Source organism: Felis catus, chromosome A3, assembly GCF_018350175.1.
Source record: "Felis catus isolate Fca126 chromosome A3, F.catus_Fca126_mat1.0, whole genome shotgun sequence".
NCBI classification, from domain to species: domain Eukaryota; kingdom Metazoa; phylum Chordata; class Mammalia; order Carnivora; family Felidae; genus Felis; species Felis catus.
The window spans coordinates 8155826-8183495 of NC_058370.1; the positions used below are offsets into that span (position 1 = coordinate 8155826).

At 43.4% G+C, this 27670-nt stretch overlaps 1 long non-coding RNA gene across 2 annotated transcripts; it reads right to left on the bottom strand.

Annotated features, from left to right (window-relative positions):
• Positions 1–256: 256 nt before the first annotated feature.
• Positions 257–21195, bottom strand: LOC123384263. Of its 2 annotated transcripts, XR_006595046.1 has the most exons (4): positions 21135–21195; positions 16815–16966; positions 1186–1541; positions 257–1085 (listed from the first exon to the last, which is right to left on the bottom strand). It is a non-coding gene; the product is annotated as an uncharacterized LOC123384263 (long non-coding RNA). The 2 variants fall into 2 exon arrangements; XR_006595045.1 differs by having other exon boundaries at positions 257–1541.
• Positions 21196–27670: the final 6475 nt, after the last annotated feature.

Genomic DNA, 27670 nt, shown 5'->3' on the forward strand with positions numbered 1-27670 from the left:
TGAATAAAAGGACTGCCTCCCTACCCCGCAGAGTAGAAAATACTTCTCTAAGCTGGAGGAAGGGAGAAATTAAAGTGGAAGGAGAGGTGCCTGGGTGGCTCAGTCGGTTAATCGTCAGACTCTTGATTCTGGCTCAGATCATGATCTCACGGTTGGGGAGTTGGAGCCCGAGCCCCAAGTTGGGCTGTGTGCTGACAGCAGGGAGCCTGCTTGGGATTCTCTCTCTCTCTCTCTCTCTCTCTCTCTCTCTGCCCCTTCCCCACTCGAGCTCTCTCTCTCTCTCTCTCTCAAAATAAACTTTTTTTAAAAAAGATTAAAAAATAAATAAAGTGGAACAAATGATTTCCACCTTAGCACAGACTTCAAAACAGGACCCCCGATTAAGATGTGAGTCCACTGTGTCGTGATACCTGCACATTTACAAAATGTCCTGAAACTTTAAGGATGAACTGGAATTTAACTCTTAGTCCTTTTCACATATGCCACACTGAATTCCAGGATTTACGAAGCCCTGAACTCGAACGACCGAAGACCACTCTACTAGGTGTTTGAAACATACCTGTTGAACTGCTGCCAGTCAAAAACTGTGTCTAACTTAGCATCTCGGGGCCTCCAAGATTCAGAACACGTGTGGCAGGGAAAACCCACAATAAGAATAATTGGTGGGTGGAAGATGAAACGTTGAGGGAGGATTACTAACCTACGTTGGCTTGGGTTTTGTTTCTAACTTTACAATAAAAACACAAGGTAATAGGTGTGGGAATGAGGTCCTTGCCGTGGACTTCTCCTTTTGGCTATAAAAATAAAGAGATTACTCAGGTTTGGCCAATTAAAAGTCTGGACATGTGGTGCACCATCAGTACACTGGTTTCTTAGAAAACTCTGGCAATGCTATTTGCCTTGCGAGGCGATTTTCGTTTGCTATCTATCCTCGTTGTGCCATTGACCACGGAGCCCAACTGCCTGCGGACATATGTAATCACGAGATTCACCTGTGCAAATTGCAGATTAATCAGGCTCTGTTCCCCGCATGATCAGCTACTCAAATGAGGAAGGATGTGGTTGCAAAATTCAATGCATCCTGTCTAAGAAAAAAACACATCAAGGATATAAACAAGAAATCCTTTGGACAAATGCATTCTGTATGACAAAGACAAATGGGATGGTGAGAAGTTTTTTAAATACCTTGCATCTTTGCTAGAAGGTAACTGCAATGACCTAGCTCCAAAGATGTTCTGTAATTGCTGCTCTAAGAAATCCAATAATACCCTCTCAAAGCACACCAGCGAGGGGAGATGCACACCATCTGGCCTGTTTTCCAAAACAGTTGGTCATCACAGCTGATGTTAATTCTAACGTTCATTTCTTCCGAAGTGAGGTGGGGGCTGGATTCAGTGGTCTCCAGTGCGGTCCTGGAGCTCCAGCACTTAATCGTGGAAAGATCTTTTTCCGTTGCTGCTAACGGGTGTTTTGCTTCAACGTGGTAATAACTTTGGTGTTGTGCCCCATCACAAAGTACCCCGTGCTCATAATAAAAAAATCTTGGGTAGCAAAGGAAAACAAAGAAATGAGTAAAATATACCCATAAGCCCCAACACTCAGGAAAATGACTAATATCGTTTTTTATGTGTAACTATAGGGTATGTTTATCTTTCTAATTCAAGTAAAAATAAAATTATATTTACTGTGCTTGACTTATTTTTACTTACTACCAAATATCAGAGATATTTTTCATGTCAGTATAATAACTATCAGCAATTGTTGTGGTTGTATAATTGGAATGTGTGGCTGGATCAGAATGTATCAGCCAATCTCATACTGATGAACTTCAGATTATTTTTAATATTTTGCCACATTAGTCATTCTTTTCTTTAAAAAATCAGCTTTCATGTGGTATAACTTACACGTTATAAAACCTACTGGTTTTAAGTGCAGAGTTTAAGGAATTTTAAAGATACATGCATTTTTCTTTTCTTTTTTTTTTTATTTTTAAATTTTTTTTTCAACTTTTATTTATTTTTGGGACAGAGAGAGACAGAGCATGAACGGCGGAGGGGCAGAGAGAGAAGGAGACACAGAATCGGAAACAGGCTCCAGGCTCTGAGCCATCAGCCCAGAGCCCGACGCGGGGCTCGAACTCACGGACCGCGAGATCGTGACCTGACTGAAGTCGGACGCTTAACCGACTGCGCCACCCAGGCGCCCCGTTACATGCATTTTTCTATACAAAAAATTTGTGCATGTGGAAAGTTACTTCCTTAACATAAATTCCTAGAAATGGAATTATTAGTCTAAAGTGTGCATTTGTTTCAAGATTTAAATTTTTTTTAATGTTTGTTTATTTTTGAAAGAGAGAGAGCGTGCGAGAGAGTGGGGGAGGGATAGAGAGAGGGAGACAAAGAATCTGAAGCAGGCTCCAGGCTCAGAGCCCGACGTGGGGCTCAAACCCACGAACCGCAAGATCATGAACTGAACCGAAGTCAGATGATCGACCGACCGAGCCACCCAGGCACCCCTTAGGATTTATTTTCTTTTTTTATAAAACAAACTACTAAGATGCTATCTAGAAATACCGTGCTAGGAAATACCTCTGATTCCTATGTTACTCAAAATACTTTTTCAAAGACATACGCGTTAAATCAACTTTGGCCTGCACAACCTGGCCCCTGCAGACTGCTCCAGCCCAAGCATATACTTGCCCCCCTTACACTCTGCTTCCCCGATATGATAGCTCTTTCCCACTCAGGATGTTTGCAGCCTCTTGACACAGTGCCTTTCACATCGTCCAGGCCTCAGCCTAAGGACCACCTCCTCACAGAGCCCTTCTGTAACCAACCCTCTTAAAATAAACCCACCCACTGTTCACTGTGCATGCACAATGTTTGTTTCCTCCAAGGAGAGCATCCAGCTTACACAGTTATCTGTTTGCTTTTCTTTTTCTCTTTTGTCTGGTCTAAGAGAATGTACCATAAGGGTAGGGAAATTATAGGTCTTGTTCACTTCTGCAACCCTAAACACCTACCATAAAAACTGTGTGACAGAGGTCATATATATATATATATATATATATATATATATGTCAAAAATAAATAAATACAAGATAAATAAACACATGGAAGATATTTACTAGTGGGTTTCCTGCATGTATGAAATCAGCTGGACAAATTTTTCAAAATTAATTTAAATGAAAATCATATTGCTGATTTTGTTGGTTCTTATTTATTTGATTATTAGTGTCTCAAGTCCATAAGTACCAAATATTACTGCTATAAGAAAGTCTAGGTGATGACAACAAAAGAAGAATAGGAATTTCTAAGCAAATTTTCCTCACGTCTCATCTCGTCTTCAAACACTGCTGACCTGGGCTCCCGCCCGAAGATGCCACAGAAATTGCTTGATCAAGCTCACTGAAGATGCCCGTGTTGTTAAAGCTACTAGACCTTTCCTCTGACCTTCAGCAGCAGCTTCCATCCCTCCCAAGACATTCTTCTTTCTTCTCTTTTCTTGCTACCTCTCTAGTGTTTGTTCCTCGATTTCTTCCTGTCTGACCTCCAAACATGGCGTGCCTCGTATCATCAACCCTCTTCTCAGCTTTCTAACTAGTAAGGTCTTATCCAAGCCATATCCCTAAATATTGTCTATATGACACACCGTCAGATCCTAGTCTCCTACCCACATCCCTCCTCTGACCTTTGGACACATCTGTGTATCTTATTACTGTTTGACATCCAACTACTATCTGCCATTTGACATGTTTATTTATATTTAATATTTTTATTTATTTATTTTGAGAGAGAGACAGAGAGAGGGGAGGGGAGCAGGGAAGAGGCAGAGAGAGAGGGAGAGAGGGAATCCCAAGCAGGCTCTGTGCTGTCAGAGTGGAGCCCGATGTGGGGCTCGGACTCACGAACCGTGAGATCATGACCTGAGCTGAAACCAAGAATTGGAGGTTTAACTGACTGAGCCACCAGGCGCCCCAACCACTTAGTGTATTTAATGCAGAGGTTTTGCTTTAGGTCCGTACCCCTTCCTACATCACATGTAACACTCAAGATCATTTCCTTCGCGGACTTCTTCATCTTGTGAAATGAAACTTCTATTCACACACCAGCTCGAGCCTTACATTTAAGAGTCATTCTTGTTTCCTTTCTATTATCCATCTTGTCGAGGTGGAAATGTATCTTTAAAATTCTGTTTTTCTCCATCTTCACCGTTACCCCCTAATTCAAACCATCATCGTTTCCCACCTCAATTGTGGTGATAGTCTTCTGACTTCTGAGTGCTCTCACTCTTGCTTACTTGCGTGCAAGAATGAGAGAGACCTCTACAAACTGTAACCCACTCCACACAGTTCCTCTGCCCGTGAGTATAAATTCCCTTCATTCTTTGGAAGATATCTATGATTTTTATGGGTGGGGACAAAACAACTATAGTAGATGTTTTCCACTAAAAAACAGTACAGGGGTACCTGGGGGCTCAGTCGGTTAAGCATCGGACTTCAGCTCAGGCCACCATCTCGCGGTTGGTGAGTTTGAGCCCCACATCGGGCTCTGTGCTGACAGCTCAGAGCCTGACGCCTGCTTCCGATTCTGTCTCCTTCTGTCTCTGCCCCTCCCTAGCTCACACTCTGTCTCTGTCTCTCTCAAAAATAAATAAATGTTAAGAAACTTTAATAAGAAAAAAAAACACGAAGAACACAGAATAGTTACTAATCCAGGACAATTCTAACATCCAGAGGATCTTGTGGGGTGGGTTCCTCGCTCAGCAGACAGGGGATGCCCTTGATTAGAACCCACTTATGCTCCCTAGTTGTGGTTCCCTCATGCACAGTTCCCTTCCCCCTTCCTAAACACTTCTAGATCATTCTTGGTTCTCGCCATGGCACTTGAAATATTTTGTCATGAAAAATACACATATGTGAACAAACCTGCCTCGTGAGCAGGGACGCTGATTTCCTCTTGTATTTCCTACCCAACATGGAATGTAGAAACTTTACTGAGGCAGATACCCAACGTCTATTTGGTGAGTGACTATTTTTACAAACAGTCGACAAATATTACCAAAAAAAAATGCTATATGTGACCTGGAAGACCCGTGCCAGGCTGTGCGTTAAACCTTTAGAAGAGGCAGGCGGAAAACATCAGTTTCAGGTTTTCACATGTAAATCAAGAAAACATTTCTCTATCCACAAATTTTTTAAACTGCTGTTTTAGAGCAGAGTCTTACTTCCTTAACTTCAGAGAAGAGCTCTCTGAAGAATGGATATTTTACAATTAAGAGCCTAAAACTTAGTTTTATGCTACTGGCCAACATATAGATATACACAATTTGACTATGTTCTGTTGTAGGCATCATTTACAACAGACCCCACCATCTTTCTCTGTTTGATGGGAGGTGTTCTCACTAGGCCTCTGTGTGGTTACCAAACAATAACAACCGAGACCTATAATAGTAAAAATAATAATAAACACTTGCGTAGATTTTCTATATGTTAATGGACTGAAAGTGCCAACTCCCCCAAATTCACAGTGAAGCCTGTCTCATCTGTTTAGACCACTATATGAGAATATCAAAGACTGGGTAGCTTATAACCAACAGAAATAACGACTCACGTTTCTGGATTCTGGAAGTCTATGATCAAGCTGCCAGCACGGTCACAATCTCTGCTGAGGGCCCTCTTCCTGGTTCACAGTTGGCACATTCTCACTGTGTCCTCACTTGGTGGGAGAGGCTAGGGTGCTCTGTGGGGTCTCTTTTATAAGGACACAAATCCCACTCATGAGGGCTCCACCCTCATGAACTAATCAATTCCCAAACCACCTACTAATACCATCACCTTTGGGGGTTAGGATTTCAAGAGGAATTTGGGGGGAGATACAATCAATTTAGAACATAGCAAAGCCCTAATCCCCAACTTAAGATATTTGGAGTTGGGGCCCTCGGTGGGGTAATCAGAGTTAGCTGAGGTCATGAGGGTGGGGTCCTCATGATGGAATTAGTGCTCTTGGAAGAAGAGATACCCCAGAGGGGCACCTGGGTGGCTCAGCTGGTTAAGTGTCAGACTTCCACTCAGTTCATGATCTCACGGCTCATGAGTTTGAGCCCCGCGTCAGGCTCTGTGCTGGCAGCTCGGAGCCTGGAGCCTGCTCCGGATTCTGTGTCTCCCTCTCTCTCTCTGCTCCTCCCCCACTCAAACTGTGTTTCTCTCTCTCAAAAATAAACATTAAAAAAAGTAATAAAAAGAGATACCAGAGAGGTTGCCGTCTCCATCTCTTTCTCTCCAAGTGCACACACCTTGACAAGGCTAAGTGAGCACACAGCAAGAAGGCAGCCATAGACAAGCCAGAAGGAGAGTGCTCACCAGCATCCAGCCATGTTTGCATTCTGATTTCAGCCTTCCAGCCTCCAGAACGGTGAGAAAATTAATTTCTGTTACTTCAGCCACTCAGTCTTAGGATATTTTGTTACGGGAGCCCAAGCTGATTCATACACAATATGTTATTATTTGACCTGAAATTAGCTATGTGAATAGGTGTTCCTATTGGCATCTCAGGTATATATAATAAATTCAGGACCAAAAGGACCCACGAGGAAGGACACCTCTGTGTTGTATGTGGGCCATCGTGTGCACTAGAGGATGTTTAGCGCCATCCCTGGCCTAGACTCCGATGGTCCACCTTCCCCAGGTTGTGATCAGCAAAAAAATGTCTGCAGACATTGCCACATCTCTGGATGGGAAAAACTGTACTAGGCTGAGAACAATGGGTCTAACCTCTTTCCTGGCACCAATCCCTTTGGGAAACACCAGTGTAGTTAATGTCCTCTTACAGCTAACTTGTGCTCTCTGATGTTTCAATCTGTAAGAATGGCAAGTGCCTTAAAAAAAAAAAAAAAAGCAGAAGGACTCAACACCCTGACAAGTTTTAGGCCCATTTCAATTTTAAGCACCATTTTAAGCACCCATTGCAGGCACCATTTCAATGGAAGGTGCACCTTGCAAACAACGTTCTGTAGAATTCAATTTTTTTCCAGCCTGATGCACCAGCAGCAAATCCACAGGCCGCCCTATCGTTGCTGATGGCAGCCTTCCAAACTCAAAGAAATCCATATGTGGCACCATGCCTTGTCACCGGTGTCCTTAAGCGAAAGAAAATTTAGACTGGTGGCATTTTATGACAGTCTCTCGGATGTCTGATTTCGCATATTTAAAAAAACAGTTCGGTCACAGTGAACTCACAGTTGGCAAATAATTATATGCTAACTGCTGGTACTCCCGAAAAGTATGACAACTTCCATTACACAGATCATCTTTGGCTATCTGAGAACTATCCATGACCGGACTGCAGCTATTTTCATTAATTTCATATTTAGAAAAAGTCAAATATAAAGCCCAGGTGTGCCACTGGACATCACAGAGTTCCCTGAAATTGTAAAACTCGCCTCTTCATCAAATGTCTATCTTCTTGGCATGGCAGGACTGGCTAGGAGACCTGACCAGATTAGAAGGGGAGTAGATCTTTGGCACAATCATCTTTTTCTAGTCACCCTGCATTGATCCACGGATGTGCTGTCACTGGGGCCCCCATGAATCCCTGGAGGACTGAATGTGTAGACCGGGAGGCACAAATACTTCTGAAAAAGTGCAGTTTCATTTCACATGGCCCCCAACAGACGCTAGAAGGGCAATTACTAGGTTTGAGAGCAGGGCCAAGTTCCTGAAAGTACTTTGTCTCCTGCCTCAATTCTGACTGCTGTCAGGTGAAGAGTTATTAGAATTTGCTCCGCTGAAGGACTAGGCTCTAACTGCAAATCAACAGCACCCAATTTTGTTCTCAGTAGCCACAGAGGAGGGGAAGGTTTTGGATCGAATCTAGAGATAAAAGATTGCGCTTCCCCCAACATTTGACATTTGGCCACAGTAAACCAAATTCTGAAGCAAGCCTTGACTGTGACTCTTCTGAACCCAGATGCCTGCTTTGTGGGGCATGGTTTTGTTTAGGGCTTCGTTAAAATGTCTATATAAGCTCGAGAAGGGGAGTGTTTTCCTTTTCTGAGTATTTCCCCTTCTCCTTTTATTAAAAAAAAAACCATCAAAGGGCAATGAGTGGAATGCCCAGGGGTGCTGGGGGGAGAACAGCCAAAACTAACCAAGTTAAAACCTGAAACTTCCCCTTCACACCCCAACTGCCATTTCCCTTCTCAGAGCAAATTACTCTTCCAATTTGATGTATTCAAAAAATTTTTAAATGAAAATAGCAAGCTTGTGTGTGTGTGTATGTATATGTGTATGTATATGTACACATGCATGCATGTGTATGTGTGTGTGTGTGTGTGTGTGTGTGTGCATTTTTGTAACTCAGGAATTTTACCGCCCCACTGCTGTTCATTTTGATGTTTTCGTGCAACTATGTGACGTAGAAATACTCTTAGAGCGCACTCTCATTATTTTATTAGGCAAGTGTGCTGTAATTTTTTTTAAATGATTACCCTCCTGACAGACAGTAGGTACTTCATAAGCCTCGCTGTCTCTACCTACAGATATATCCAGTTCTGACCGTTTCTCACCACCTCCTGCTCCCCTAGCCTGGTCCAGGCTGCTATTGTGTCTCTGCCGGAGGTTCACAATGGCCTCCTCACTGGTCTCCCAGCTCTGGCCCTCGCCTCCATGCGGTGCCAAATCCCCACTCGGCAGCCAGAGCGATCTGATTAAAACACAAGGCATGTCATACCACTCGTCTGCTCAGAACCCTCCTGGCTTTCCCACCTTAGTCCAAGTGAAAGCCAAGGTCGCCGCCCACCAGTCACTGCACTCTGCTCCTGCTCCCACCTATCACTTCTGTGACTGCACCCCCTTCCTCATTTTTCCCTGGTGCTCTCTGTTCCTGCCACACAAGCTTCCGTGCTGTTCCTCAAACATGCCAGGTACCTCCCTACCTCAGGGCCTTTGCACTTGCTGTTCCCTCTGCCCAGATCACTGTCCCCCAGATGGCCACACGAGTCCCTTCCTCACCCCTCTGGTCTTTACTCAGATGCCGCTTCTCAGCAAGGCCTTTCCTGCAACCATATTTACAATCACACACAACCCCCCTGCACGTTTCCCATTCCCCTCTCGCAATTTAACATTATTTATTCCGCACACGGTCTTCCTTCCCCAAGGAGAGCATAAGCCCTAAGAGGGAAAGAAAAACAAATTTAAGTTTTTTGTTTAAAACCGATTCCCTAAGACTTTGAACACAGCACTTTAAAAAAAAGTGCATGAAATGAACAAATGAGTCACAAATAATGATGGAATGGACATCAGCATAGTCTCTCCTATTATGCTACTTGGGCAAAAAGTGAAAATGAGTAGAATAAATTCTTAGAAAAGGAATTGGTAGCTCAAAGGGTGGACAGTTGTATATTTGCAGAATGTGGAGTCTCCAAAGAATCAATATCAGAGATATGTAAAATATTTAGAACCAGGGTGAACCTGGAAAAAGTGTTTCACATTAGGACATGGAAGGAAAGGTGGTTGGGGAGGGCCCAAGCTGTGCTCAGCGCAGACAATCGCACGAAATGAGGCAGGAAAGTCCTCGTCATGCTGAGCACATGGGTAGATTTAACAACCGGGATCAGTTCTGATGTTCGTTTCCTCGATTCACCCATCATCAGATGACTGGGCCAAAAAATAAATCCGGGAAAAAAATCAAATGGTACAAAAGTGTGAGCAATGAAGGAAACCAGGGTGGGCACAGTCCTGAGTCCAACAGCGTCATGTGATTTTTGCCCCGTGGGCATTCGGGGGGTTCCCGCTGGGAAGGGGGATTCCCTTCCCACAGAAGGTCTTCGGGGCTGTGACCGGGTCCATGATCATCAGTCCCTGTTGACATCTCAGTCCTGGCAAGCCTGGAAGACACATTCGACCCTTCACGACACCCATTTCAAGCCAGACTCAGTGTCAAATCCAGGCGGTGTGATTAAATATAACCAGGAGGAGCTCAGCCCCAAGTCATGCCTGTTGAGTCCAAGGTCAGCCTCGTCAAATGCCACTGTACTCGTCAGCGTGACTGCCGATGAAGGCTGCCTCAGGTCTGTGACCAAGGTACACGCCTAAGGCACACACACACGTTCACACACACACACACACACTCACGGCATATGGACACACGTGGACACATGCGCTCTCATACACACACTCACACATGGGAACGTATACTCAGCACACAGATATGTACACACAGACGCATGCACACGGGCACACACATACATACACACAGGTGCCTACCTTCTCACGTGGGCACATACACACTCCCTCACGCACACACCGGCTACACACTCTTCCTAGTTTTACTAGGCAGGCTACAGATTTGTCACTCTCTCTCGAGGGCCCCTTCCAGCGCACACTTGAAGGTTGCGACACTAAAAGCACCCAGGCAATGCGACCAGAGCGCACAGACTTCTCAGGACATCACTCCTGTCTTCTGTGAGAACCAGTTCTTGGTGGAAACAGAGACATGCTTTTTGCTATCTCTCCAAGGGTGATTTCCCGAGCGTGAGATGCACCATTTATGTTACTTGAATAACCTAATGCAGCCACCGGAGACCTGAGAACCCCTTCTTGTGATGTCAGCACTAGTGGAAGTGTAATGAATGGCAAAATCAGCCTAAAGCGTAGATCACTGAAGATGCAGCGTAGGAGGGCTTTCTTCCTTCCACAGCTGGGTATTGTGTCCTTATGCATGCAGACACTCTTCCGGGACGAGGGTCACCAAGTGGGCTTGGGAACTCGACCCAGTCGGATTCTTCACTGCTTGTGGGAATTGAGGCAACTCGCTTCATCTCTTTCTGACACAGTTTTCTCCTGTCTAAATGTTCTGGTCTTTAAAGATCTCCCCTCCACACGGTTTTTTTCAGGCCTATTCCCAACAGAATTACCTCCCCCCTTCTGGAAGCACACACGTTCCTCACTGAGCTGAGTGTCTTGGAGACTTTATTCTTTATTCTGAGTTCTCACTGCAACCTCATGGGGCAGATATTATTACGGTTCCCGTTTGACAGATTAAAACATAAGCTGCAGAAAAGAAAAAGAAGTTGCCCGGACTCACGCAGCTCCTAGGTGACAGGGCTGGAGAATGGCTCCAGACCCTACGCTCCTCATCCTTCCTCCCGCATCATTTAACACAGTGCCCTGCTTAATAAACAAGAGATATTGTCCTTAGTGTCATTATTCCCCAGAATTTCTTTTCTCTGCCTACCTTGCCGGCTGTTTTATCATCGATCGAAATAATTCTGTCTAAATGCAATGGGCTCTTCCTGTTTTTAGTGGATTCTGGGTTACTTAGGATCTTTGTCACTAGTCAGCGCATTCAAGTATTTTTTAAATTTTTTTTAATGTTTATTTTATTTTTGAGGGGGGGGGGGAATCCGAAGCAGGCTCCAGGCTCCGAGCTGTCAGCACAGAGCCTGACGCGGGGCTCAAACCCACGAACCATGAGATCATGACCTGAGCCGAAGCTGGACGCTCAACCGACGGAGCCCCCCAGGCTCGAGTATTTTTAAATGACTCATTAAAAACACTCCAGAGCAGGATGTCTGCTCAAGGCCACTTTCATGCGCCTGCACCTCTCAGCCCCGGCCGTGCTGCCAGCCGGGAAGAGTTAACAGGCTCGGGCTCCCTGAAATGATCTCGTTCCCCGGTTCCCACAGGCAAACCGAGCCACTCGGCTGAACCCTTTCCCAAACTCCGAAAATCATTTTATAAATCATTTACCCTCAAGAAATGTTGACTCTGACAGAGTCTAAAAAAAGTCACACGGTTTTTAAAACCAAAACTCGAAAGCAGGGTTTCTCACTGTGGACGCTATTGATCGTTCTCTGCCGTGGACTGCCCGGTGCCCTGCAGGATGCTCGGCAACGTCCCTGGCCCCTACCCACCAGAAGCCACAGCGCACTCCGTTGCCCCCCCCCCCACTTGTGACAACCAAAAATGACTCCAGATGCTGCTGAATGTTCCTTGGGGTTGGGGCAGGGGCAACACTGTCTACTGATCCAGAGTGTCGTCTTGGAGTAATTCTCCATAACGCAGTCTATGTGATGTGCTATCAACTATTGCCCTGATGTTTCCACCGCTGCTGGGTGGGGCTGGGGAGGAGGGACAGGGACTTATTGACAGTTTAGTGTTGTGCCACATTCGTATTCTGAACCCAATGCCTGTATTTATAAATCAGTAGAGAGAACGTACATTGTATAGCGTCCTGATTTATACTACTCTACTAGGGATTTATTCTATTTGGACTCATTTGATACAAAGTTTATAGTCAGAACATTAATAGTTATTGAATGTTTACTCTATGCCAGGTGCTATGCAAAGGGTTTTTGTTTTTGTTTTGCTTTGTTTTACATCTATGGTCTTAACCAATCTTTGCACTGAATGTCTTAGCGACCATTTTCTCCACTGTAGAAATGAGGAGGGTGAGGGTTAGACTCGGTTACTTACACAAAGCCATACAGATGGGACAGGGCTGACCCTGGACTTAACCCTCAAGGCTCTCTGACTCCAAGGCTAGGGTTAACTCTTGCGCCATACCACTTAGCCATGATAAAACTTAGCCATGAATACAAGTCCATGCATGCAGAGGACACATATACATACAGTGTTTGAAGCCAACCATTCTCCTAGGCCTGGGAAGTGCACGAGGACAACACACACACAGATGCTCACGTTACGGTACAGAATCTGCTACATTATCCATCCTGTCTGCGTTGTTCCCCAATTCTGCCTCAAGTTTGCAAAGCACCGATTATTCCCATAAGCATGAAGACATGACTATATATATATATGTCACCTTAATTCTCATCACCGTTAGGATCCTGAAAATGCATATTATCATTTAATTTAATGACTGTACAAGAGGCTAAAGAAAATCTTGCCCAAGAAGCATCCTGTAAACCTTAGAAAGTGGTCCTCCTTGACCTTAAGTACCAGCTTTGAGCAATTCTTTGTACTCCACAAGATGTTTTTTTTTTCTTTCATGTTCAATCTCCAAGCTTCAGCTTTATATGGAAATGTTGCTGCACTTCTAAATGTTGATGGATGTATGGAGCTGTTCTCCCCCCCGAGATTCACTCAGGCACAGAAGTCTGGAGAAAATCAGAACATTTCATACATAAAGAACAGAACCTCATTCTTCTGCAGGCAAAACTCCTCTGATGTCAATAATAGGCTTAGAACAAAGAGTTAAACTGTGGGTAACAAATTTCAAGTAATTACTTAGCCAATGACATAGAATGAGATTGACTAAATTGTGGTGCTTAATGTGCCAATGACTGAATGAATGTTGTCCATCCAGTGGCAAAACTGCAAAGAAACCAGAAAGGGGGAAAGGGAGGTGGGGGAGAGAGAGCGAGCGAGCACTCCATCTGAGTTTCCTGGGAATATGGTTAACAGATTGCTAGCATACAAAAGAAAAAGTCAGCTAGATGGCTTTAAAATGCTTTGTCAACAGATTCAAACCTGTTTAGGGACTCTGAGGTTGTAAAAGGGGGAAAATGATGTCCTAGCCATATTTGGAGAAAATGTGTATTTGCATATTTATTGCCGCAGGAATTCAAATTTCTTTTTATGGTAGTTCCTAACATTTACAGACAGAGCAGAAGTGTGAACAGTGGGGTGGCAATGTGTTTCTCCTTCATAGGCTGCAACTCAATTTGGGGGCGGCGGGGGGGGGGGGGGTGGAAACTGCTTTCAAGAGGAACTAGATTAAATTCACAACAGCTGCTCTGGGCAAGTTGGATTATCTGTTGTGATCACTTCCTGTGCCACTTGGCAAGTAGCTGGTGACACAGCTATGCCATTACTTCTTTACCATTTTTTCTGAATAACCCTAACCTCATATTGGGGTCCTTTTGTCGAGTAAATTAGAAAATTCTGCTATACGAATTTGCCTCTGGAAAGTCACAATGCATGACAGTATGTTCAAGGCTCTGAGAAGTCCTGCAAAGAAGGACTTTTGCTTGACTTTTGTCAAGAGTTTCCCAATTCTGTCTGAACATAAAACATGTTCCTGATGACCCATTTTGTTACGTCTTATGGTGGAGTGTGCTCCAGCAGCATTTTAGGAAACTGTCGGTTATAGGATTTGCTCTGCTTTCTGGTCACAACTGTTGTATTCATATAAACCAAACAGATTAAACCAACCAGAAATCGTTAATCTGCTTTAAGTGTATTACAAAGTATTTGCTCCAGGGAATAGAAATGAGTCAGTCATGTAAATATGTTAGTCATCAAATCATAATGGTTACAATTTATTGAGGGCTCACTATGTGCAGTAAATAGACACCTCAAGCATCTCATCTGATCCTAAGGATAACAGTTAAGAAATAGATGTTTTCACCCTATTTTTGTAGGTGAAGAAACTAAGGCTCTGTGAATTTAAGTAACTTGGCTGTAGTCACATGGCTAGAATATGGCAGATTTCACATTGGAATTCAGGTCTCAGTTCAAATCACGTGCCTGCAACTGTTGCCTTTCTCCTCTGCCTCTCATGGCCACTCAAACAAATACGTCATGGAGATGAGACATACAGTATAGAGAATAGAGTTGATAATATTGTAGTAATACTGTATCTTGACAGATGGTGACTACCTTTATCGTGGTGGGCACAGAGTAATGCATGAAACTCTCAAATCACTACATTGCACACCTGAAACTAATATAACATTGTATATTAACTATACTTCAATTAAAAAAGAATTTAAAAATTTCTAATTTTTTTAATGTTTATTTATTTTTGAGACACAGAGAGACAGAGCACAAGCAGGGGAGGGGCAGACAGAGAGAGAGAGAGAGAGAGAGAAAATCTGAGCAGGCTCCAGGCTCTGAGCTGTCTGCACAGAGCCCAGTGTGTGGCCCAAATCCATGGACAGCGAGAGCATGACCTGAGCCGAAGTCGCACGCTCAACCAACTGAGTCACCCAGGAGCCCCGAATTAAAAAATAATTTCAAAAAGGAGCACGAATGAAAAGTCACTTAGATTTGTTGAATGTTGCCCACGCATTCTCCACCAGAAGGTTTGCACACTACAGTTTGCATCCGGAATGTACTTCATGCCTGGAAAGACACCTGGGTTGACCACGAGGATACACAGGTGTGCCAGACTGCAGGAGCTCACATGGTTTCCACTACATTATAAAATCTCAACCAAAGCCACTGTTGGGGGATATGATTACAATCTAGACCTAAACTTCAACATTTTAATTTTCTGTTTTAATTAGGTAAAAATAAAATAGTAACTTCGTAACCATAGCCCAAATCCATGCAACATGCTCCTGGAGTGAATGAAATCAAGTGTTTGGGCCATAATGATACATACCTTTGAATAACTGAATTCTAAACTTTAAGAGTAGTGTTTCTAAAATTTTGCATTATAAAGATATGAGCACAAACTTTCCCTGGATCTGTAAATATATGGATGAAAGGAAGAGATTTCAAGAGTCTACTCCCCCCCCCCCACTGATGAAGGTATTGGACAGATTTTTCAAGGACCTGAAAAATGAAGTCAGGTGTGGCCAACACAGTGATCACGTCCTTAAAAGGGGTGACTAACTTACAACCTACAGAAGGGACCCAAGTGACAAGAACGAAGAAAGCTATCCAGACAAAACGTAATGGAATTTATTTTGCCTTATCACTCTAGACACCTATCAATCGTCCATCACCTTGGATGCCATCCAAGAAAACCAAAAATCCAGCCACGTTTTGTGGGAGGTGACAATATACAAAAGATATTCCTGCAGAACACTGCCCCTGGTCAGACAACTTTTACATTGTGGAATAAACAAACAAATCAATGATCATCCAAGAGAAATCTTGTTATTTTTACTACTTAGGGGCCCCTTCTTCCGGAAAGCACATTGGGTCTGCCCTACGGCGAACACTTTCGCTGATGAAGCGTGTCCTGCCTTTCCTGGTTCAGGGATGCATGCAGGAGCCAAAGTAAGCTTATTACACACTCTCCCCTTTGAGTATCAAATCCTAAAGGAAATCGTTCAGAAAAAATAAAAAAGAAAGAACAAGTATAGGCTGATCAATTTCATCGGTGGCATCCTAATGTAAACGCCCATGAGTTCTGGCTGTGACTTCCCTCTCCCCATGAACTTGGTTGCCTTCTTGTTTTTTTTACTCACCTGCTTCTAGAGCCTTCCCTTGGAAACTGTTAGGTCCCTTCTTTCCTTTCAGTGAATTACTTTTCTGCCTAAGACGATAAGGTATGTATACTTTCTGTTGCTTACTTTCTGCTGCCTATAACCAAAGAAATTCCAGACAAGGAACTTCACGAAAGTCTAAGAATGAACTTGATGAAACAGCAGACAGTGAAACGAAACAAAGATGACTCTAATCATTCTAGCCAACATCATAGTCCACTTGCAGTTAAACAAGCAGGCAAGTATATCAGCTGAATGAGGAAAAGTTAAGTCGTAAGTTCTACCTTCTTCCCTTTGGAGACGAGAGATTACTTCATGTGTGGCAAAATTCCGAGAAGGGAATGTGTCGAAGGAAGGCAGCAGAGGGATATAGGACGGTGAGGAAGGACCCCAGTCTTCTTTTGGTAATACGGTAAAACTTTGGTTTGCGAGCATAATTCGTCCTGAAAACACGCTTGTAATCCAAAGCACTTGTATATCAAAGCAAATTTCCCCATAAGAAATAATGGACACTCAGATGATTCGTGCCACAACCCAAAAATACTCACATAATTAGAATACTGTAATATAATGCAAAATAATAAAGAAAATACAAAATATAAAGAAAAATAAACAAATTAACCTGCACTTACCTTTGAAAACCTTCACAGCTGGCGTGAGGCAGACAAGAGAGGAGGGTTATTGTGCAGGACGACTTTCACGATCACTAACGGAGTCACTGCTACTGGCTCAATGAAGTCCTTTTCTTTTCAGTGCAACTTCAACAAGGAACTTATCCCATGACCTAGAATAAAGCAAAGCATCTAAGCTCACTCCTGTCTGGAAGAGCAAAGGACTGTCCATAGGTGCTTGGAAGTGACAACAAATACACCAGTGGCAGTTGTGGGCATCTTCCAATGTCCTGAAAAGTCACTGATTTCTGCCAAACACCACGACCTGAGGCCAAGCATCTGAGCATGGGAGGTGATCACCCACAATCCCACAGAGAGAGAGAACCACTGGCTCAGTGGGGATCATATGACATTCAGCACCACATGCTACTTGTATTGCAAGATGTCATTTGTTTATCAAGTGAAAACGTATTAGAAATGTTTGCTCATCTTGCAGAACCCTCACAGAACAAGTTACTCAGCATCAAGGTTTTACTGTATTTCCATTTCTTGATGTGTAAATAGAAGTACACATTGTAAAAATATTAAAACAGAAACCTTTAAAATAAGCAAAAGTCTGCCCCTCTTTTTAACTACTCCCTGGCTTTAGTTTTCGAGGGCTGCCATCGCAAGGGATCACAGACGAGGGGGGCCTCAGCAACAGAAATGTATTTGCTCACAGGTATGGAGAAGCCAGAAGTCTGAGATTCAGGGCCATGAGAGAAGACTCTCCTAAGGGTCTCTTTCCTTGGCTTGGAGACAGTCACCTTCTCATTGCCTTCTCTCTTCTTCGTCATACGTGGTGTGCCCAAATCTCTTTTTTTTTTAATTGAAAATTTTTTAAATTAAAAATTCTTTTTGTTTCATTTTTTTTAAATGTTTATTTTTGAGAGACAGAGAGACACAGCACAAGTGGAGGAGGGGCAGAGAGAGAGGGAGACACAGAATCAGAAGCAGGCTCCACCCAGCTGTCGGCACAGAGCCCGATGTGGGGCTTGAACTCACAGATTGCGAGATCGTGACCTGAGCAGAAGTCGTACGCTTAACCAACTGAGCCACCCAGGCGCCTCCCAAATCTCTGATTCTTGAAAGGACATCAGTCATATCAGACTGCGGACCACTTGAATGATCTCTTTTTAACTTAATTACCTCCACAAAGACCCCTCTCCAAACACGGTCACATTCTGAGGTAGGACTTCATAATTCTTTTTAATGTTTACTTATTCTTGAGACAGAGAAAGAGAGAGAATGAGAGAGAGAGCATGAGCATGGGAGGGGCAGAGAGAGGGGGAGACACAGAATCCGAAGCGGGCTCCAGGCTCCGAGCTGTCAACACAGAGCTCGATGTGGGGCTCGAACTCACAAGCTGTGACATCATAACCTGAGCCGAAGTCAGACACTCAACTGACTGAGCCCCACAGGCGTCCCTTGAGGTAGGACTTCAACAGGTCGTGGGGAAAGGAGGGCACAATTCAGCCCATAACCCACCTGTTGCCCAACTGCCCATCCATGTTCTCCAAAGGTCACCCTCGTCCTGCAAGTTTGTTTCTTTCTATTTAATAATTGTATGTGTGCCTGTGCCAAATATACATATATGTGTGGTATTTTCTAAGAAAGTATACAAATAGGATCATACTATACACATTTTATGCACCTTTGTTTTTTCACCCAAAGCTCTGTTTTGGAGATTTTTTTTTTCATCTAAATACACACAGACTCACGTTACCCTTTTCGAAGCTTCCACCCTTGACATTACAACTATGGAAACGTCCTGCTCTGACACACGTCCTTCTTTGTTCTCTCTCCATTGGAAAAAGGAGTTATACCACCAAGGTTTCTTTGAGTGCAAGTAACAGGAAATTACTCTAGCAACCTAAGCAAAAGAAAAGGACTTTGGGACAAAATTCCCAAAGACTGAGGAAGCTCTGGCAGGTCAGGAAGCAGGGCCTTCTGTAAAGACCCTGCAGAAGGTCCTATTTGCTCAGGGAGCTGCTGCTGAAATGAGTGAACTTGAATCCTACGCTCTCCGACACAATGAAATCCAACGCACGGCGACCAAGTGCTGAAATATGGCTGGTCCAAAAACAGATGCACTGCAAGTATACAACATACACCGAATCTCCAAGACATCACACAAGGAAAGTAATGTAAAATACTTCATGAGTAATTTGTATAATTGCACATTGATGATATTTTGGATATATGGGGTCAAATAAGATAATAGATAATTAAAATCAGCTAAATCTGTTTTTTCTTATTTTGGTAGCTATTATAAAAAATTTGTGGGGCGCCTGGGTGGCTCAGTTGGTTGAGTGTCCAACTTCGGCTCAGGTCATGATCTCACTGTTCACGAGTTCGAGCCCTGCGTCAGGCTCTGTGCTGACAGCTCAGAGCCTGGAGCCTGCTTCGGATTCTGTGTCTCCCTCTCTCTCTGCCCCTCCCCTGCTCATGCTCTGTCTCTCTCTCTGTCAAAAATAAACATTAAAAAAAATTTTTTTTAATTTGTTTGGGCAGCCATTTTTTTTAATTTAAAATTATACATGTAGTTTGCAGTGGTGACTTGAATTATATTCTATTGAGCCACTAGTCATTTCTTCTTTCCTGGCTGAAAAGCCAAAACCCTAGTGTGAAGAGGCTAGTTGGCCAAGCTCAGGTCACGTGCCTGGTCTCCTGGCAGGACCCATGTGGTCCTGGCATGTGGGTTCACTGCCCCTGCAGGGTTGCCCACAGCTGGGAGCAGTAGTACCTGAGAGGAAATTAAGATGATCAGAAAGAAGAAACTGATGCGGGGGGGGGGGGGGGGGCAAGAAATGCTACGTGCCCAACGTGAGAGATTAAAGCCCGGCACATATGAGGCAATTAAAATGTATCTGTTGAATGAACACATGGACGAGTGAACAAACATGGTGGAGTCATGATTACGTTCTCCTCACTGTGACCTCGTTCATCAGGTTCCCACTTCCGCCCTTGGACCCACATTTCAAATCATAAGTAACTCTGTATTGTTGCTTTCGCGAATTACACGTCCACTGCTATTTACCCGAGTTACCACTGTGTGGAGAAGGGCACTAACTAACTTCTGTTATGACTCATCCGCTTTGTTTATCCATCCCACTTTCACTGAGCGAGTCACAAAGTCACTTCTGAGACGTCTTCTTTCTCTGTCTACACTCACGCCTATAAGTGATCTCATCCAGTCTCACAGCTTAAATACCAAATGATATTTAGATTTAAATATCAAACATGTCGATAACTTCCAAATTCGTACCTCTGGGCCAGACCTCTCTCTCAAATTCGAGACTCTGCCAGATACCCAACTACCTACTTGGCATCTCCAGCAGGATGACTAACAGACACCTCCAACTCCACTTGTCCAAAAAGGAAATGAAATCACTTCCTCCTGCAGCCTTTCCCATTTAGAGAAATGACAGCTTCGTCTTTCATTTGGTCAGGCCAACTGGAGCTCTCCCTGGCTCCTCCCTTCTCTCACAGTACACAAAGAATATGCAAGAAATATTGTTGGCTCTAGGGTCAAACATATCTGGAGTCTGACCACCTCCCACCATCTCCAATGCTGTACTTGATCCGAGTGCCATAGCCATAGCTGCCTTACTGGTCTTTCTGCTTCAGCAACTGTCTGCTAACAGTGTATCTTCAACCAGTTTCCAGAGAGTTCTTTTTCTTTCCAGGTTATGGATACACAACTGTCACATAACATTGTATTTATTTTAGGTGTATACAACACAATGACTTGATACATGTATATATTATGAAATGGTCACCATAATAAATTTAGTTGAACATCCATCATGTCACATAGTTACAATTTTTCTTGTGATGAGAACTTTCAAGATCTACTCTCTTAGCAACTTTTTTTTTAATGTTTCTTTTTCAGAGGGAGAGACAGAGCAAGCGAGAGCAGAGGAGGGGCAGAGAGAGAGGGAGACACAGAATCAGAAGCAGGATCCAGGCTCTGAGCTGTCAGCATAGAACCCAATGCAGGGCTCAAACCCACAAACTGGGAGATCATGACCTGAGCCTACGTCAGACGCTTAACCGACTGAGCCACCCAGGCACCCCTCTTAGCAACTTTCAAACATACAATACAGTTTTGTTAGCGGTAGTCACCACACTGTGCAGTAAGTCTCCAAGACTTATTTACCTTATAATTTCTACTTTGAACTTTTGAACATCTTCACCCATTTCCTCACCCCTAACCCTCCACCTCTGGAAAATACCACTCCGTTCTACTTTATGAGTTTGGCTTTTTAGATTCCATATGTAAGTGAGATCATACAGTACCTGTCTTTCTCGGTGCGACTTATTTCACTTAGCATAATGTCCTCAAGATCCATCTATGTTGTCTCAAATGGCAGGATTTCCTTCTTTTCTGCGGGCGAATAATATATAATATATATGTCACATCATCTTTATCCACTCATCCATTGATGGACACTCAGGTTATTGTCATGTCTTAGCTATTGTGAATAATGTTGCAGTGACATGTGGAAGCAAATATCTTTTTGAGAGAGTTCTTTTCAAGTCATAAATTATGACATGTCATTTGTCCACTTAAAATCCTGCAAGGCGCTCCATTTCGCTCAAGTAATAGCCAAAACCCTGGCAGTGACCTTCAGTGCCCTAAATGATCCAGCACCCCCTACCCCTTCGCTCTCTGCTTTCCTTCCCATCTCTCGGGCTTCCTCACATCTCTACAGCCATACAGAGCCCGACGTGGGGCTTGAACTCACAAACTGTGAGATCACGACCTGAGCTGAAGTCAGACACATCACTGACTGAGCCACCCAGGCGCTCCCCACCCCATTTTTTTAATCGATACAGCCTGTCTACAGAAATGCCCTGCACAGAGTAGGTGTTCACTGATTACTTGGTGAATAAATGAGTGAACGACCCTGAAATCAAAGACCAAGAATCTACCCTCAAGAAGCTGCAATCTAATATATTTGCCTTCCTAGAAACCAATCCTCTTATTAAAATTACCCTTTGCTAATAATGAATTTCCATGTTCATCTAGGGTGAACTATTCCTTACCCATAGGAAGAAAGGAACTGGTCAAGGTCATTTGAAGGAGAAGATAGGAAATTTATATTTATTTTATCAAAAGAAGATCTGTCGGCTGTTCTCAGCCCTCTTCCAGCCAGCAGATGCCTCAGCCCCTTCTCTATTTATACTGGCATGTTAAAGTACCTGATGTTCGTAGAAACTGGATAATGGCCTATAACGTTGTCGGACTACAACTGCCACATCTCTAACGGGGAGAAAATGTATTTGCATTTTATGGTGCTGAATGCTCACCCACTTGGTGACCTTACCATCTGTTCCCATCTGTGGAATATTCCAAACGACCAAATAACATTAAAATCACCTAAAAGAGTTTCTTTATTAGTTATAAACTTTTACAATTCAATTTAAAAAGTTTATAGTCCTGAACGCTGCGAGAACTACCATTTTCCGAAGCATCCTCCTGCTCTTTATCACTGGGGTCTGACAGCAGCTCTGACCTTTTCTAATATCTTTCACCGAAAGGAGAAGATTTGAAAAGCAGATAATAAATGACCAAGGCTTTATTGATATTATGATGTGTAATATTTAAAACAGGTTATGGTTATTAGACCATGGGAGATGATGCCTTATTACGAAATTATCCGTTCCCTGTAGGCCAGCTTCTTTTACTGATAAAACATCTTTTATGAGTTTTAAAACTTGCAGAGCCAATAAAACTGTGCGACAGCAAGAAGGATTGCACGCTGCTCAACCCATCATCAGAACCGTCAGCCAATTTCAAAGGCGAGACCGCTTAGGGCTGCTGCTGCTATCCGAGAAGGGGCATGAGGCCAGGTGCGCTAGCTCCTGGAGAACTTCCAGGAGAAGGGCTCCCCCATAGGGGAAAAAAATAAATCTGTGATCCCATGGAAGATTCATTTTCTATTGATTGCCATAAAGGGAGCCTTAGTCTAAGGATTTGTCCAAGGACACCCTCTTTGTTTACAATCAAGAATCATAACTAATGGAGGACAAAGGGCGTCTTTTCCCTACCCCTCCCAATTCACAGCGCATCTACTTGGGATCAACACCACTTCCAGCATCGACAAGCTTAGGTTTCTCTGATTCATCCGGGAATGAATGGCATGGATAGGGGGAAAGCGAATGGACACCTCAACTGTTCCACTGCCTCTGAGTATTTCCTGCTCTATCCTTGTCCTCAAACCCTCATGTAATCTTCCTACTACTTATAGCACCTAAGGCATAAATCAGATGCAAGAACTATTTTTGGGAAATGTGACCATTAAAGCTATTAGTTTTAGCCATTTAAATACTCTACCTTGTAACAGGTATTGATACCAGGGAAGGGAAACGCTTCCCTGCTTATTCTTTGCCAGATTGTTTTAGGCCTTTTTTATTCTTCCAAGTGAATTTTACAACACGTTTTAGGCTCACTGAAAAGCTTTGTTCAGGGTGACTCCAACTAACATGTCAACTTACAGATTCACTTGGGGGAATTAGCAGTTTTACAATATTGAGCCTTCTCATTTACAAGCGTGATCTCTCTCCATGAAATTCAGGTGGATGTAGGTATCAACCATCTCGCTACATCTAACGATTAAATCCTGTTGTCACAAATCATAGCAAACGTTATTCTGAAGTGTGCATATTCAATGCAATAATAAAGTCAATCCAGGAATTGTTAAAAGCATTTTTTGCTACATGTATACCTTATGCTAATAAATTTCTGAGTGAGATGGGGACCTGAATTGTTATAATTTAACTCCCCTTAAGCAAAAGGCGGGCTGATTACACAAGACAGCTAGACCTCTTCAGCAGTAAACATGGGTATAAACATAGATAAATATAGTATTTGGCAAATCACTGCTTTAAAATAAAAGAGGCACACCTGGGTGGCTCAGTTGGTTAAGTGTCCGACTCTTGATTTTGGCTCAGGTCATGATCTGGTGGCTCTTGAGTTCAAGCCCCGCGTCGGGCTCCAAGCTGACAGTGAGGAGCCTGCTTGGGATTCTCTCTCTCTCTCCTTTTCTCTCTGCCCCTCCCCTCATCTGCTCACGTTATCTTTCTCTCTTTCGAAGTAAGTAAACATTAAAAAAATGTTCTTAAAGAAAAGAAAATGTGTGCTAGAGGATAATGGTTTTATAATATTTATCTGAAAATTGGGGCACCTGGGTGGCTCAGTCAGTTAAGCGTCCGACTTTGGCTCAGGTTGGGATCTCGCAGTTCCTGAGTTCAAGTCCCTTCTTGGGCTCTGTGCTGACGGCTCGGAGCCTGGAGCCTGCTTCGGATTCTGTGTCTCCCTCTCTCTCTGCCCCTCCCCCACTCACTCTCTGTCTCTCTCCAAAATAAATAAACATTAAAAAAAATTTTAGGGCACCTGGGTGGCTCAGTCGGTTGGGCATCCGACTTCAGCTCAGGTCACGATCTCACAGTCCATGAGGTCGAGCCCCACGTCGGGTCTGTGCTGACAGCTCAGAGGCTGGAGCTGCTTCAGATCCTGTGTCTCCCTCTCTCTCTGCCCCTCCCCCGCTTGCACTCTGTCTCTCAAAAATGAATAAACGTCAAAAAAAAATGATTCTAGATTCTACAAATGGCAAGGTTCTTACATTGTTCTGTTTATTTATTTTTTACAAGATCACTGTAAACTCATTTGATAATCTTATTGACTATTGGAATATCTTTTTAATTTTTTTTAAAGACCAGCCTGTTTATTTCTTGGAGCAGTAATGTTTTGAATCTGTGCTGCAGAAAAACTTACATATAGCATCTCCAGGAAAAGTTTATTGGGGCAAATAATCTCTGAACTAGATCTCCAGTTTGGAATCTCACAGGGGCTGAGATTTATATCTGTAGTTCAATAAGCAATGGCATTTTATGTTTGTTTATTAGCCTTGTTCACCAAAAAAGAAGAAAATATAAAATTTAATATCTGGATGAGCCAAAAAGTTTTAATAAATAAAAAACTGAAAGCCGTATGATCACCAATTATGGGGAAATATGCAAGATGAAGTAATGCGTTGAATAAATGCACAGCTGCGTTCACAGTTTAGCATTTTATTATATTACATTATAAAAATCTGCAACATGAACACCCTGGTTTAAAAACTAACTTGCCTTTTGCTTTTCTGAATTTCGCAAAAACAACGCTAGCTGTTCTATTACAAGTGATGAGCGACAGATATTAGATGGGAAGACGCATAAATATACATCTAAAGGGGGAGAGAGAGAGAGAGAAGGAGAGGGAGAGAGACAGAGAGAGAATAGGATATTCCCAAATAGCATTTGGGAAATATCTTACTCGAAACTGATCGGAGAAGAAATATATCCTTTTGGTTCTATTTCTCTGCAGAATGCTGACTGGTACAGGGACTGAAGAAAAACAGGTTGTCCTGGGAGCTTTAGTAGAAAGAAGAGTCAAGTGCAGATGTGCATACGGCACACAAGGCCCCTCTTCATTTACAGAAATATTGCAACAGGCACAGGATATTCCCGTAACACAGAACGACGATGTGCCGCACAGGAGCCCATCTGACCGTATCTTAAGCGACCAAGTGACTTCTATTATTTCTGGGTTATACATATTTGCATTTACATTTTTGGAATACATTAATCTTTTATCTCCTTCCACCACTCCTAAATTATGCACGATGGCGGCAGAGGACAGCATTTTTACAGGGTTCTTCTCCATCCAATTTGCTTATACCTCAAACCCTTGAGGAAGTGATCTCATCAACCTCATCCAGGGCAGGACTTAAAAGTGGCTTTTCCATCCCATGAAAACAACACTTGTATTTGAACTGTTGACATTAATAAATACTTTATTCCCCCTCCCCTGGACCATTCCTTTGTTTGTTCCCTGATATAATTTATATACATCTGTCTTCTCAATTCTATTGCCGCTCCTTTGAATAGGACCACTAGGGTTCGTTTTTGTATCTCTTCCCTCAACCTTGTTCGCTGTTTTGTAAAGCACCTGAGCAACATTTATTAAATCGACTCATTATACCCACGAGCATATTTCGACGCAGATCTTCTGTCCACACCCCTGAATGACAGATGCCCAGATTTTCCAAACTCGTTTCCACTTTAACACCTTCACTCTGGTTGCCTGTGCTTATAAGAATCTTCCCTCCGTGTGACCCACTGGGCCTTCCTATCACATCATGAGGTCTCTGCTACAAGCCAAGTCTTTAAAGAGGTCTTCCCTCCCTCGCCCCTGAATCTAGAGGACTTCCCCAGCCCCGCCCAGGCCCACTCTACCCCAGGTAAGCTATCTTATTTTCCTCCCTTTCATATATTACTGCCTGAACTTACGTGAGTTACTCATTTGCATACTTGTTTTATTGTCTTCCCCTACCACAGTAAGGAAAGCTCCAGAAGGTCAGGGATCTAATCTAATCTAATCTGATTATCCAGGTGGGGCATAACAGGCAAGCAACCAACAGGTGCTGAATAAAGATAAGATAAAGGTTTTATTGGCCTGGCCTCTCTGGACAGACTGTGAATCTTCGAGCAACACCCACATACTGAATGCCTACTATGTCAGGCACAGAACCGGGGCTTTACATATTTATGTGCGTGGTTTTTTTTTTTTTTTTTAAGTTTTATTTATTTTCGAGAGAGAGACAGACAGACAGAATCTGAAGCAGGCTCCAGGCTCTGAGCTATCAGCAGAGAGCCTGATGCGGGGCTCGAACTCATGAACTGTGAGATGGTCACCTGAGCTGAAGTTGGACACTTAACCAACTGAGCCACCCAGGAGCCCCTTTATGTGCATATTTTTAATGTTCACGACAACCCCACGAGGTAGACATATTAGTTACATTTCATAGCTGAGAAAACTCAGGCCAAAAGGAGAGGCAGCTAGTAAATAGCAAGGCTGGGATGTGAAGCCGAATCCCACTGGCTCTGCCTCTGCCTCTGCATTCTTTCAATTCACAAACCTACTCGTCCTACAAAGCTGATTCTCCCCCCTAGAAGCAAGTCCCTAAGAGAAATACCAAAATAATTTTGAACAAACCTTGCATTGTTAAAACAAGGGTGACTGCCTAGCTTGTGAGGGCCCATGCAAAAGGAAAATACGATCCCTTGTTAAAAAATGATTAAAAATTTGAAGATGGTGACAAGGTACTACACTAAGCATTCAGTAGTGTTCCAGGCCCTTCTAAGAATGACAGCATGTGACCATCCACGCTGCAGTCCCATGAAGACAGCCCTGGAAGTACACATATATCCTTTCACGGTGATTAATTTAGAAGGATGATGCTCTGATTGATTAGTTTGGGAATGTGCATCAAAAATTCAGCAAGCATCCACCTAGTAACGCTCTGCACTGTGTTTTCTCCTTAGCACCGTGGCCGTGTTGGCAAAACTTAGGAGTGATTTCAGGCACAGCCTTCGCGTGGTAATCAGGCTTCTGCAAATTCCATTTGGTTTCCAGTTCGTAAGAGGAAGCAGGAAAATTTGATTATGGACTCCTCAGGCCTGAACAGGTGTCAAGATAATTTTTCCAAACCAGGAGGTAAGGCTTCCTGACAAGCCGACTCTCTTGGCTTCTGTGCTAACACTCTTGGTTATTGAGTTGATCTCCTCCTGGGAATACAGGGGCTAGAGGCCCTTGGCACTGAAAGAAGGAATGTGAGTACGTGGATTTATCTCTGCCCGTGGGCTCTCTTTCTCTCTTTACTCCCGTGTGGTTGCTGCTGGCAGCACAGATGGGGGCTGCCATCTTCAGCCCCCCTCCTAGAACTTTCTGCAGCTTCCTCATGTGCAGTCTCGCATACCTCGACCATCATCCATATGCTGTAGGTACC